The sequence below is a fragment of the Mustela lutreola genome, chromosome 1, assembly GCF_030435805.1.
Source record: "Mustela lutreola isolate mMusLut2 chromosome 1, mMusLut2.pri, whole genome shotgun sequence".
Classification (NCBI taxonomy): Eukaryota; Metazoa; Chordata; class Mammalia; order Carnivora; family Mustelidae; genus Mustela; species Mustela lutreola.
In genome coordinates, this window is record NC_081290.1 from 237,608,583 (window position 1) to 237,621,974 (window position 13,392).

Genomic DNA, 13,392 nt, shown 5'->3' on the forward strand with positions numbered 1-13,392 from the left:
CTGCTCAGCAGGGAGCCTGCTTCACTTCCTCTCTCTCTCTGCCTGCCTCTCTGCCTACTTGTGATCTTTGTCTGTCAAATAAATAAATAAAATCTTTAAAAAAAAAGAAAAATAAGAGGACTAAACTAAAATTTTTTAGGTAGTTGTAAGAAATACTACATGAAGATTCCATGTACCCTTTGCCCAGTTTCCCACAATGGTAAAACATTACAAACTATAGTACATTGATCACTAACAGAATTGGCATGGATGCAGGCAGGATATAGAATAACTTCATCACAAGGATTCTTATGTTGCCCTTTTTCACTCAAACCTATTTCTCTCCTTCTCCTACCCTTCCCTTAAGTCCTGGAAACCACTGTCTGTTCTCCATTTCTATAATTTGTCATTTAATAAGTGCTATACAACTGGAATCATTAGGAATTGAATTTTTTCACTGAGCATCATTCTCTGGAGGTTCATCAAGATTGTTGTCTGTATTATCAGTAGTTCTGACTTTTGTTTTTTATTGTTGAGCAGTATTCCATGCTATGGATATTCCTCTGTTTGTTTATACATGCACCAGTTGTACATCAGTTCTTTGTAGTGTCATTTGCAAATGACTTTGATGAACTATGAGAGGCCATGAGAGACTCTGGTAAACAAACAGAGGGTTTTAGAAGGGAGGGGGTGGGGGATGAGTGAGCAGGGTGATGGGTATTAAGGAGGGCATGGATTGCATAGAGCACTGGTGTTATACGCAAATGATGAACCATGGACATTACATCAAAAACTAATGATGTACTGTATGGTTACTAACAAAACCTCATAAAAAAAGTAAATATGTACCAGCTGAAGGACATTCAAAGTAGCCACTTTAGGCTACAATGAATAAAACTGCTAAACATCTGTACATAAGTTTTCATTGCTTGAGGATAAAAGCATAGAAATCCAATTATTGAGTCATATATTAATTGCATGTTTAGAGTTCTTTTTGTTTGTTTTTGTTTTGTTTTGTTTTGTTTAGGGGGAGAGAGTGGGGAAGGGCAGAGGGAAAAGGAAAGAGATAATCTTAAGCAGGCTTCACGTCTAGCAAGAGCCTGATGCAATGTTTAGTCTCATATCCTGGAGATCATGACCTAAGCCAAAATCAAGAATCCCACACTTAACTATCTGAGCCATTCAGGCGCCCATGCATGTATAGATTTTTAAGAAACTGCAGACTCTTTTCCACTGTGGATGTATCATTTTACATCACCACCAGAAAGCTATGAGTGATAGTTTCTCTGCATCCTTGCTATCATTTGGTATTGTCACTGTTTTTCATTTTAGTGTGTTTTGGATAGACATGTAATGATATATTTTTGTGATTCAATTTGAATTTCTCTAACAGCTAATGAAATTAAATGTCTTTCATGTGTGTATTTGCCACCAGGATATTGACTCAATGAAATGTCTCTTCATATCTTTTGCCCATTTTGTACTTGGATCGATACTACTGTTTTTAAAATGGTGTTTTGAGAGTTCATTATATGTTCTAGAGCCTAATATTGTTTACAAATATATTATCCCAATCCACTCTTTCTCTCTTGAGCTCTTTTATTTTAATTTGAATTCAATTAGCCAACAAATAGTACCTCATTAGCTGCAGATGTAGAGTTTAATTATTCATCAGTTGCATATAACACCTAATGCTCATTACAACTCTTGCCTTCCTTAATGCCTATCACCCAGTTACACCATGCCCAAACCAACTGCCATACTGCAACCCTCAGTTTCTTTCTCATAGTAAAGAAATCTCTCATGATTTCTCTCCCTCTCTGATTTCTTTCCACTCAGTTTTCCCTTCCTTCCCCTATGATTGTCTGCACTGTTTCTTAAATTCTATATATGAGTGAAACAATATGATAATTGTCCTTCTCTGATTGACTTCTTTTGCTCAACATAATACCCTCCAGTTCCATCCATGTTGATGTAATGGTAAGGTTTGGCTTTTCTTGATGATTAAGTAATATTCCAGTGTGTTACAAAACAGACAATCATATTTAAAAAATGGGCAGAACAGACACTTCTCCAATGAAGACATACAAATGGCTATCAGACACATGAAAAAATGTTCATCATCACTAGCCTTCAGGGAGATCCAAATTAAAACAACATTGAGATACCACCTTACAACAGTTAGAATGGTGAAAATTAGGAAGATAGGAAACAACATGTGTTGGAGAGGAAGTGGAGAAAGGGGAACCATCTTACACTGTGGGTGGGAATGCAAATTTGTGCAGTCACTTTGGAGAAGAGTGTGGAGATTCCTCAAGAAATTAAAAAGACCACATCTTCCTTATCCATTTATCCATTGAAGGACATCTTGGTTCTTTCCACAGATGGCGAACATGGCCATTGCTGCTATAAACATTGGGGTACAGATGGCCCTTCTTTTCATTATATCTGTATCTTTGGGGTTAATACACAGTAGTGCAATGGCAGGGTCATAGGGAAGTTCTATTTTTAATTTCTTGAGGGTCCTCCACACTGTTCTCCAAAGAGGCTGCACCAACTTGCATTCCAACCAACGGTGGAAGAGGGTTCCACTTTCTCCACATCCCCTCCAACACATGTTGTTTCCTGTCTTGTTAATTTTGATCATTCTTACTGGTGTAAGGTGATATATCAATGCGGTTTTAATTTGAATCTCCCTGAGGGCTAGTGATGATGAACATTTTTTTATGTATCTGATAGCCATTTGTATGTCTTCATTGGAGAAGTGTCTGTTCATATCTTCTGTGCATTTTTTGATATGATTGTCTGTTTTGTGTGTGTTGAGTTTGAGGAGTTCTTTACAGATCCTGGATATCAACCTTTTGTCTGTACTGTCATTTGCAAATATCTATCTTCTCCCATTCCGTGGGCTGCCTCTTTGTTTTGTTGACTGTTTCCTTTGCTGTGCAGAAGCTTTTGATCTTGATGAAGTCCCAAAAGTTTATTTTCGCTTTTGTTTCCTTTGCCTTTGGAGACATATCTTGAAAGAAGTTTCTGTGGCTGATATTGAAGAGATTACTGCCTATGTTCTCCTCTAGGATTCTGATGGATTCCTGTCTCACATTAAGGTCTTTTATCCATTTTAAGTTATTCTTTGTGTACAGTGTAAGAGAATGGTCGAGATTCATTCTTCTACATATAGCTGCCCAGTTTTCCCAGCACCATTTATTGAAGAGACTGTCTTTTTTCCACTGTATATTTTTTCCTGTTTTGTCGAAGATTATTTGACCATAGAGTTGAGGATCCATATCTGGACTCTCTACTCTGTTCCACTGGTCTATGTGTCTGTTTTTATGCCAGTACCATGCTGTCTTGGTGATCACAGCTTTGTAGTAAAGCTTGAAATCAGGTAACGTGATGCCCCCCGTTTTGTTTTTGCTTTTCAACATTTCCTTAGCGATTCAGGGTCTCTTCTGATTCATACAAATATTTGGATTATTTCCTCCAGCTCTTTGAACAATATTGGTGGAATTTTGATCGGAATGACATTAAACGTATAGATTGCTCTAGGCAGTATAGACATTTTAACAATGTTTATTCTTCCGATCCAAGAGCATAGAATGGTCTTCCATCTTTTTGTGTCTTCAATTTCTTTCACGAGTGTTCTGTAGTTCCTCAAGTACAGATCCTTTACCTCTTTGGTTAATTTTTTTGCCAGGTATCTTATGGTTCTTGGTGCTATAGTAAATGGAATCGATTCTCTAATTTCCCTTTCTGTATTTTCATTATTAGTGTGTAAGAAAGCCACTGATTTCTGTACATTGACTTTGTATCCTGCCACGTTGCTGAATTGTTGTATGAGTTCTAGTAGTTTGGGGGTGGAGTCTTTTGGGCTTTCCATATAAAGCATCATGTCATCTGCAAAGAGAGAGGTTGACTTCTTCATTACCAATTTTGATACCTTTTATTTCTCTTTGTTGTCTGATTGCTGTTGCTAGGACTTCTAATATTATGTTGAACAAGAGTGGTGAGAGTGGGCATCCTTGTCGTGTTCCTGATCTTTGTAGCAACATGGATGGGACTGGAAGAGATTATGCTGAGTGAAATAAGCAAGCAGAGAGAGTCAATTATCACATGGTTTCACTTATTTGTGGAGCATAACAAAAGCATGGAGGACATGGGGGGATAAAGATGGGAAGGGAGTTGGGGAAAATTGGAAGGGGAGGTGAACCATGAGAGACTATGGACTCTGAAAAACAATCTGAGGAATTTGAAGGGGACGGAAGGTGGGAGGTCAGGGTACCAGGTGGTGGGTATTATATGGGGCACGGATTGCATGGAGAACTGGGTGTGGTGCAAAAATAATGAATACTGTTATGCTGAAAATAAAAAGTAAATTAAAAAAAGAAATTACAAAGAGAGCTTCCCTATGACCCTGCAATTGCACTACTAGGTATTTACCCCAAAGATACAGATATGTAGTGAAAAAGAAGGGCTATCTCTACCCCAATGTTCATAGCAGCAATGGCCATGGTTGCCAAATTGTGGAAAGAACCAAGATGCCCTTCAATGGACGAATGAATAAGGAAGATGTGGTCCATATACACTATAGAGAATTATGCCTCCATCAGAAAGGATGAACACCCAACTTTTGTAGCGACATGGATAAGACTGAAAGAGATTATTCTGAGTGAAATAAGTCAAGCAGAGAGAGTCAATCTTCATATGGTTTCACTTATTTGTGGAGGAATCACAACTGTAGATACAATCTCTTGAAAGCTGCTAGGACAAAGAGGCTCCTTACTTATAGAGGAAAGTCCATCAGAATATTGTCAGACCTGTGCACAGAGACCTGGAAAGCCAGAAAGGGCTGGCAAGATATATTCAGGGCACTAAATGAGAAGAACATGCAGCCAAGAATACTTTATCCAGCAAGACTGACATTCAAAATGGATGGAGAGATAAAGGGTTTCCAAGACCAGCAAGGCTTAAAAGACTATGCAACCCCCAAGCCGGAAATACCACAGCAGGAAATATTAAAGGGGGTTCTATAAAAGAGGAAAAATCCTATGAATAGCACTTAACAGAAATATAGAGACAATCTATAAAAAGAAAGACTTCAAAGGTAACACGATGTCAGTAGAAACATATCTATCAATAATCACTCTCAATATGAGTGGCCTAAATGCACCCATGAAATGACACAAAGCTGCAAATTGGATAAAACGACAGGACCCATCCATATGTTGTCTACAAGAGACCCATTTTGAACCTAAAGATACACACAGACTGAAAGTGAAGGGTTGGAGAAGCATTTTTCATGCAAATGGGCCTCAAAAGAAGGCTGGGTAGCGATTCTCATATCAGACAAATTAGATTTTAAACTAAAAATTGTAGTCAGACCATAAGTGACTCTTAATCTCACAAAACAAACTGAGGGCTGCTGGGGGGAGGGGGTTTGGGAGAAGGGGGTGGGATTATGGACATTTGGGAGGGTATGTTCTTTGGTGAGTGCTGTGAAGTGTGTAAACCTGGTGATTCACAGACCTGTACCCCTGGGGATAAAAAATATATGTTTATAAAAAATAAAAAATTAAAAAAAATTGTAGTCAGCGATAGAGAAGGACACTACAACATTCTTAAAAGGACTATCTACCAAGATGATCTAACAATTGTAAATATCTATGCCCCCAATATGGGAGCAGTCAATTACATTAAAAAACTGTTAATCAAGATAAAGAGTCATAATGATATGAATACATTAATAGTAGGAGATCTTAACATGCCTCTCTCAGAAATAGACACATCATCGAAGCAGAAAATAAATAAAGAAACAAAAGCATCAAAGGACACACTGGACCAGATAAACCCCGTAGATATATACAGAACATTCCACCCTAAAACAACAGAATACTCATTCTTCTCAAGTGCACATGGAACCTTCTCAAATATAGAACACACACTGGGTCACAAATCAGGACTCAACCAATACCAAAAGCCTGAGATTACTCCCTGCATATTCTCAGGTCACAATGCTTTGAAACTGGACCTCAATCAAAAGGAATAGTTCTGAAGGAACTCAAACACCTGGAAGCTAAAGATCACCTTACTTAAGAATGCTTGGAACAACCAGGAGATCAAAGAAGAACTGAAACAATTCATGGAAACCAATAAGAACAAAGACACTTTGGTCCGAAACCTATGGGACACAGTAAAGGCGGTCCTAAGGGGGGGGGGCATAGTCATCCAAGCCTCCCTCAAAAGAATTGAAAAATCAAGACACAGCAGCTCTCACTATACCTTAAAGAACTGAGAATCAACAACAAATCAAACCAACTCCACACATAAGAAGGGAAATAATCAAGATTAGAGCTGATATCAATGAGGTAGAAACCAGAGATACAATAGAATGTATCAAATGAAATGAGAAGCTGGATTTTTGAAAGGATCAATAAGATCGATAAACTATTGGCCACACTAATCCAAAAGAAAAGAGAGAAAGCCCAAATTAATAAAATTATGTATGAAAAGGGAGAGATCACAACTAACACCAAAGAAGTAGAAACAATTATCAGAAGTTATTACCATTCATTATAATGGTAAATTATAAAAAAGACAGAAAGCCCAAATTCATAAAATTATGAATGAAAAGGGAGAGATCACAACAAACACCAAGGAGGCAGAAACAATCATCAGAAGTTATTATCAACAGATATATGCCAATAAGCTAAACAGCTTAGATGAAATGGATGCATTACTGGAAAACTATAAACTCCCAAAATTGAACCAGGAAGAAATTGACAACCTGAGTAGAATGATATCTAGTAATGAGATTGAAGAAGTGATCAAAAACCTCCCAAAAAACAAGAGCTCAGGACCTGACGGATTCCCTGGGGAAGTCTACCAAACTTTCAAAGAAGAAATAACACCTATTCTCCTGAAGCTGTTTCAAAAAATTGAAGCAGAAGGAAAACTTCCAGACTCTTTCTATGAAGCCATCATTACCTTGATCCCCAAACCAGGCAAAGACCTTACAAGAAAGGAGAATTTCAGTCCAATATCACTGACGAATATGGATGCTAAGATTCTCAACAAGATCCTAGCCAACAGGATCCAATAGCACATTAAAAAGATTATCCACCATAACCAGGTGGGATTCATTCCTGGGCTACAAGGATGGTTCAACATTCGCAAATCAATCAATGTGATAGAACAAATTAATAAAAGGGAGAAGAACCACATCGTCCTCTCAATTGATGCAGAGAAAGCATTTGACAAAATCCAGCATCCGTTCCTGATTAAAACGCTTCAAAGTTTAGGGATAGAGAGAACATTCCTGAACTTCATCAAATCTATCTATGTAAGACCCACAGCAAATATGATCCTCAATGGGAAAAAGATTGCAGCCTTCTCGTTGAGATCAGGAACACGACAAGGTTGCCCACTCTCACTACTCTTGTTCAACATAATATTAGAAGTCCTAGCAACAGCAATCAGACAACAAAGAGAAATAAAAGGTATCAAAATTGGTAATGAAGAAGTCAACCTCTCTCTTTGCAGATGACATGATGCTTTATATGGAAAGCCCAAAAGACTCCACCCCCAAACTACTAGAACTCATACAACAATTCAGCAACGTGGCAGGATACAAAGTCAATGTACAGAAATCAGTGGCTTTCTTACACACTAATAATGAAAATACAGAAAGGGAAATTAGAGAATCGATTCCATTTACTATAGCACCAAGAACCATAAGATACCTGGCAAAAAAACTAACCAAAGAGGTAAAGGATCTGTACTTGAGGAACTACAGAACACTCGTGAAAGAAATTGAAGACACAAAAAGATGGAAGACCATTCTATGCTCTTGGATCGGAAGAATAAACATTGTTAAAATGTCTATACTGCCTAGAGCAATCTATACGTTTAATGTCATTCCGATCAAAATTCCACCAATATTGTTCAAAGAGCTGGAGGAAATAATCCAAATATTTGTATGAATCAGAAGAGACCCTGAATCGCTAAGGAAATGTTGAAAAGCAAAAACAAAACGGGGGGCATCACGTTACCTGATTTCAAGCTTTACTACAAAGCTGTGATCACCAAGACAGCATGGTACTGGCATAAAAACAGACACATAGACCAGTGGAACAGAGTAGAGAGTCCAGATATGGATCCTCAACTCTATGGTCAAATAATCTTCGGCAAAACAGGAAAAAATATACAGTGGAAAAAAGACAGTCTCTTCAATAAATGGTGCTGGGAAAACTGGGCAGCTATATGTAGAAGAATGAATCTCGACCATTCTCTTACACTGTACACAAAGAATAACTTAAAATGGATAAAAGACCTTAATGTGAGACAGGAATCCATCAGAATCCTAGAGGAGAACATAGGCAGTAATCTCTTCAATATCAGCCACAGAAACTTCTTTCAAGATATGTCTCCAAAGGCAAAGGAAACAAAAGCGAAAATAAACTTTTGGGACTTCATCAAGATCAAAAGCTTCTGCACAGCAAAGGAAACAGTCAACAAAACAAAGAGGCAGCCCACGGAATGGGAGAAGATAGATATTTGCAAATGACAGTACAGACAAAAGGTTGATATCCAGGATCTGTAAAGAACTCCTCAAACTCAACACACACAAAACAGATAATCATATCAAAAAATGCACAGAAGATATGAACAGACACTTCTCCAGTAAGACATACAAATGGCTATCAGACACATGAAAAAATGTTCATCATCACTAGCCCTCAGGGAGATTCAAATTAAAACCACATTGATATATCACCTTACACCAGTTAGAATGATCAAAGTTAACAAGACAGGAAACAACATGTGCTGGAGAGGATGTGGAGAAAGGGGAACCCTCTTACACTGCTGGTTGGAATGCAAGTTGGTGCAGCCTCTTTGGAGAACAGAGTGGAGATTCCTCAAGAAATTAAAAATAGAACTTCCCTATGACCCTGCCATTGCACTACTGTGTATTAACCCCAAAGATACAGATATAATGAAAAGAAGGGCAATCTGTACCCCAATGTTTATAGCAGCAATGGCCATGGTCGCCAATCTGTGGAAAGAACCAAGATGCCCTTCAATGGACGAATGGATAAGATGTGTTCCATATACACTATGGAGTATTACGCCTCCATCAGAAAGGACAAATACCCAACTTTTGTAGCAACATGGACGGAACTTGAAGAGAATATGCTGAGTGAACTAAGTCAAGCAGAGAGAGTCAATTATCATATCGTTTCACTTATTTGTGGAGCATAACAAATAGCATGGGGGACATGGGGAGTTAGAGAGGAGAAGGGGGTTGGAGGAAACTGGAAGGGGAGGTGAACCATGAGAGACTATGGACTCTGAAAAACAATCTGAGGGTTTTGAAGGGGCGGGGGGTGGAAGGTCGGGGTACCAGTTTTTGGGTATCATAGAGGGCATGGATTGATTGGATCAATGGGTGTGGTGCAAAAATAATGAATACTGTTATGCTGAAAAAAAAATAAATTTAAAAAATTTTATCTTACAGTGTTTGTGGGAATGCAAGTTGGTGCAGCCTCTTTGGAGAACAGTGTGGAGATTCCTCCAGACATTAAAAATAGAACTTCTGCATGACCCTGCAATTGCACTCGTGGGTATTTACCCCAGAGATACAGATGTCGTGAAAAGAAGGGCCATCTGTATCCCAATGTTTATAGCAGCAATGGTCACGGTCGCCAAACTATGCAAAGAACCAAGATGCCCTTCAAAGGACGAATGGATAAGGAAGATGTGGTCCATATACACTATGGAGTATTATGCCTTGATCAGAAATGATGAATACCCAACTTTCGTAGCAACATGGACGGGACTGGAAGAGACTATGCTGAGTGAAATAAGTCAAGCAGAGACAGTCAATTACACTTGGTTTCACTTACTTGTGGAGCATAACAAATATCATGGAGGACAAGGGGTGTTAGAGAGGAGAAGGGAGTTGGGGTAAATTGGAATGGGAGGTGAATCATGCGAGACTATGGACTCTGAAAAACAACCTGAAGGGCTTGAAGTGGTGGTGGAGTGGGAGATCAGATACCAGGTGGTGGGTATTATAGAGGCATGGATTGCATGGAGCACTGGGTGTGGTGAAAAAATAATGAATACACTTATGTTGAAAATAAATAAATTAAAAACTTTTTTGAAAAGACAATATAAAGCTAATAATGACAATAAGAATAAATAGGCAAATAAATAAATAAATACACAAATAAAATCTTAAAAAAAGAGAGAGAGGTAAGAGGTAAGAGGAAGCTTACCTTTAAAAAATGTTGGATTACATATGAGTAGTTATATTACTTCAGGGTGGATTGTTAAATGCTAAGGATGCACATTCACAGAAACAAATACATAGAGCAAACACATAAACAAACTAATTCTATAAGCATAGTTTAAAATCCAAAAGATAAGAAAAATACTCAATTTAAAAGAAACTCGCCCACTCTCTTACACCATACACCAAGATAAACTCCAAATGGATAAAACACCTCAATGTGAGACAAAAATCCATAGGCAGTAATCTCTTCAATATCAGCCACAGCAACTTCTTTCAAGATATGTCTCCAAAGCCAAAGGAAAGCGAAAACAATCTTTTGGGACTTCATCAAAATCAAAAGCTTCAGCCAAGAAAACAGTCAAGAAAACAAAGAGGCAACCCATGGAATGGGAGAAGATATTTGCAAATGACAGTACAGAGAAAAGGTTGATATCCAGGATCATAAAGAACTCCTCAAACTCAACACACACAAAACAGATAATCATGTCAAAAAAGGGGAAGAAGACATGAACAAATACTTCTCCAATGAAGACATACAAATGGCTATCAGACACATGAGAAAATGTTCATCATCACTAGCTATCAGGGAGATTCAAATTAAAGGCATATTGAGATACCAGCTTACTCCTGTTAGAATGGCCAAAATTACCAAAACAGGAAACAAGGTGTGTTGGAGAGGATGTGGAGAAAGGGGAACCCTCTTACACTGTTGGTGGGAATGCAGGTTGGTGCATCCACTTTGGAAAACACTGTGGAGATTCCTCATGAAATTAAAAATAGAGCTTCCCTATGACCCTGCAATTGCACTACTGTGTATTTACCCCAAAGATACAGATGTACTGAAAAGAAGGGCCATCTGTACCCCAATGTTTATAGCAGCAATGGCCACAGTAGCCAAGCTGTAGAAAGAGCAAAGATGTCCTTCAGTGGACGAATGGATAAGGAAGATGTGGTCCATATACACTATGGAGTATTATGCCACCATCAGAAAGGATGAATACCAAACTTTTGTAACAGCTTGGGACTGGATGGGACTGGAAGAGATTATGCTGAGTGAAGTAAGTCAAGCAGAGAGAGTCAATCATCATTTAGTTTCACTTATTTGTGGAGCATAGAAAATAGCATAGAGGACAAGGGGAGATGGAGAGGAGAAGGGAGTTGAGGGAAATTGGAAGGGGAGGTGAACCATGAGAGACTATGGACTCTGAAAAACAATCTGAAGGTTTTGAAGGGGTGGGGCTGTGAGGTTGGGGGAACCAGGTGGTGGGTATTGGAGAGGGCATGGATTGCATGGAGCACTGGGTGTGGTGCAAAAACAATGAATACTGTTACACTGAAAAGAAATTTTTTAAAAAAGTTCAAGACAAGGCAAGAATTTTAAAAGCAGCAAGAGAAAAACAATTTGTTGTAATCACGAAAACCCCTATAATACTATGGGAATGAAAAATCTGCAGATTTTTCAGCAAACTTTACATTCCAGAAGAGAGTCGTACATTATATTCAAAATGCTGGAAAAAAAAAAAAAAAAACTTCCAACCAAAATACTATACCAGGCAAAGGAATTTCCCACTGCTGGACTGACTTTACAAGAAACGTTAAAGTGACTTCTTTAAGCTGAAATGTTGAAATAAAAGGACACTAATTAGTAACAAGAAATCTTACAAAAGTGTAAAAAAAGGTAAATATGAAGTACAAGTCAGAATAATGTTGTAAAGGTAGTGGGTTAGGTGCTTATAAAGCTAGTATGAAGGTTAAAAGTCAAAAGTAATAAAAATACCTATAACTACAATAACTTGTTAAAGAATACATAGATAAAAAGATGTAATTTGTGACACCAAAAGTATAAAACATGGTGAGGGAGGTGTAAATATGTAGAGCTGTTGGATGGGATCAAACTTGTTTTATGTAAGCCTCATGGTAATCACAAGGCAAAAACCTTTGTTAGATACACAAAAGATGAAGAGAAAGGAATACTAACATACTACTACAGAAAAATCATCAGATTACAAAGGAAGAAAACAAAAGAAGAAAGGGATGAAGGAATTACAAAACAACCAGAAAACGATGACCAAAATGGCAGTAACTACCTGCTTATCAATAACCACATTACATGTAAAGAAACTAAATTCTTCAATCAGAAGACATATAGTGGTTGAACAGATAAAATCAAAATGAAACAAAACAAAAACAGTGCATTTATATGCTGCCTACAAGAGACTCCTTTCAGATGTAAGAACACACACAAACTGAAAATGAGTGGATGGAAAGATATTTCTATGAAAATGGAAACCACAAGGAAGCTAGGGTAGCTATATTAATATCTCAAATAAATAACCTAACTTCACACCTCAAAGAAATAGGAAAAGAAATACAAACGATGCAAAGAGTTAATACAAGGAAGGAAACAAAAGAGCAAAGATAAATGATATTCAAACCAAAAAAGAAATGATGAATGAAACAGAGTTAGGGTTTTTTTCTTTTTAATTAACAAAATTGACAAACATTTAATTAGACTTACCAAGAAAAACAGAGAGAACCCAGAGAAATAAAGTCAGAAGTGATAGAAGACATGCTATAACCAATATAAGAAATACAAAGGATTATATGAAAAATTACATGGCAACAAATTAGTCAACCTAGAAGAAATAGATAAATTCTGAAAAACATGCAATCTATCAACATTGAATTGGGGCATCTGGGTGGCTCAGTGGGTTAAGATTCTGCCTTTGGCTCAGGTCCTGAGATCTAGCCCCACATCAGGCTCTCTGCCCAGCAAGGAGCCTGCTTCCTTCCCACTCTCTGCTTGCCTTCTGCCTACTTGTGATCTCTCTCTCTCTCTGTCAAATAAATAAATAAATAAAATCTTTTTTTAAAAGACTGAATCAAAGAAGAAATACAAAACCTGAACAAATTAATTACTGGTAAGGAGATTGAATCAACTATCAAAAACCTCTCAATAATCAAAAGTCCAAGACTAGATGGTTTCACTTGTTAATTGTATCAAACTTTTAAAGAAGAATGAAAATGAATCCTTTTCAAAGTCCTCCCAAATAAGAAGAGAAGACAACACGTCCAACCTCATTTTATGAGGCCAGCATTATCCTGATACCAAAACAAGA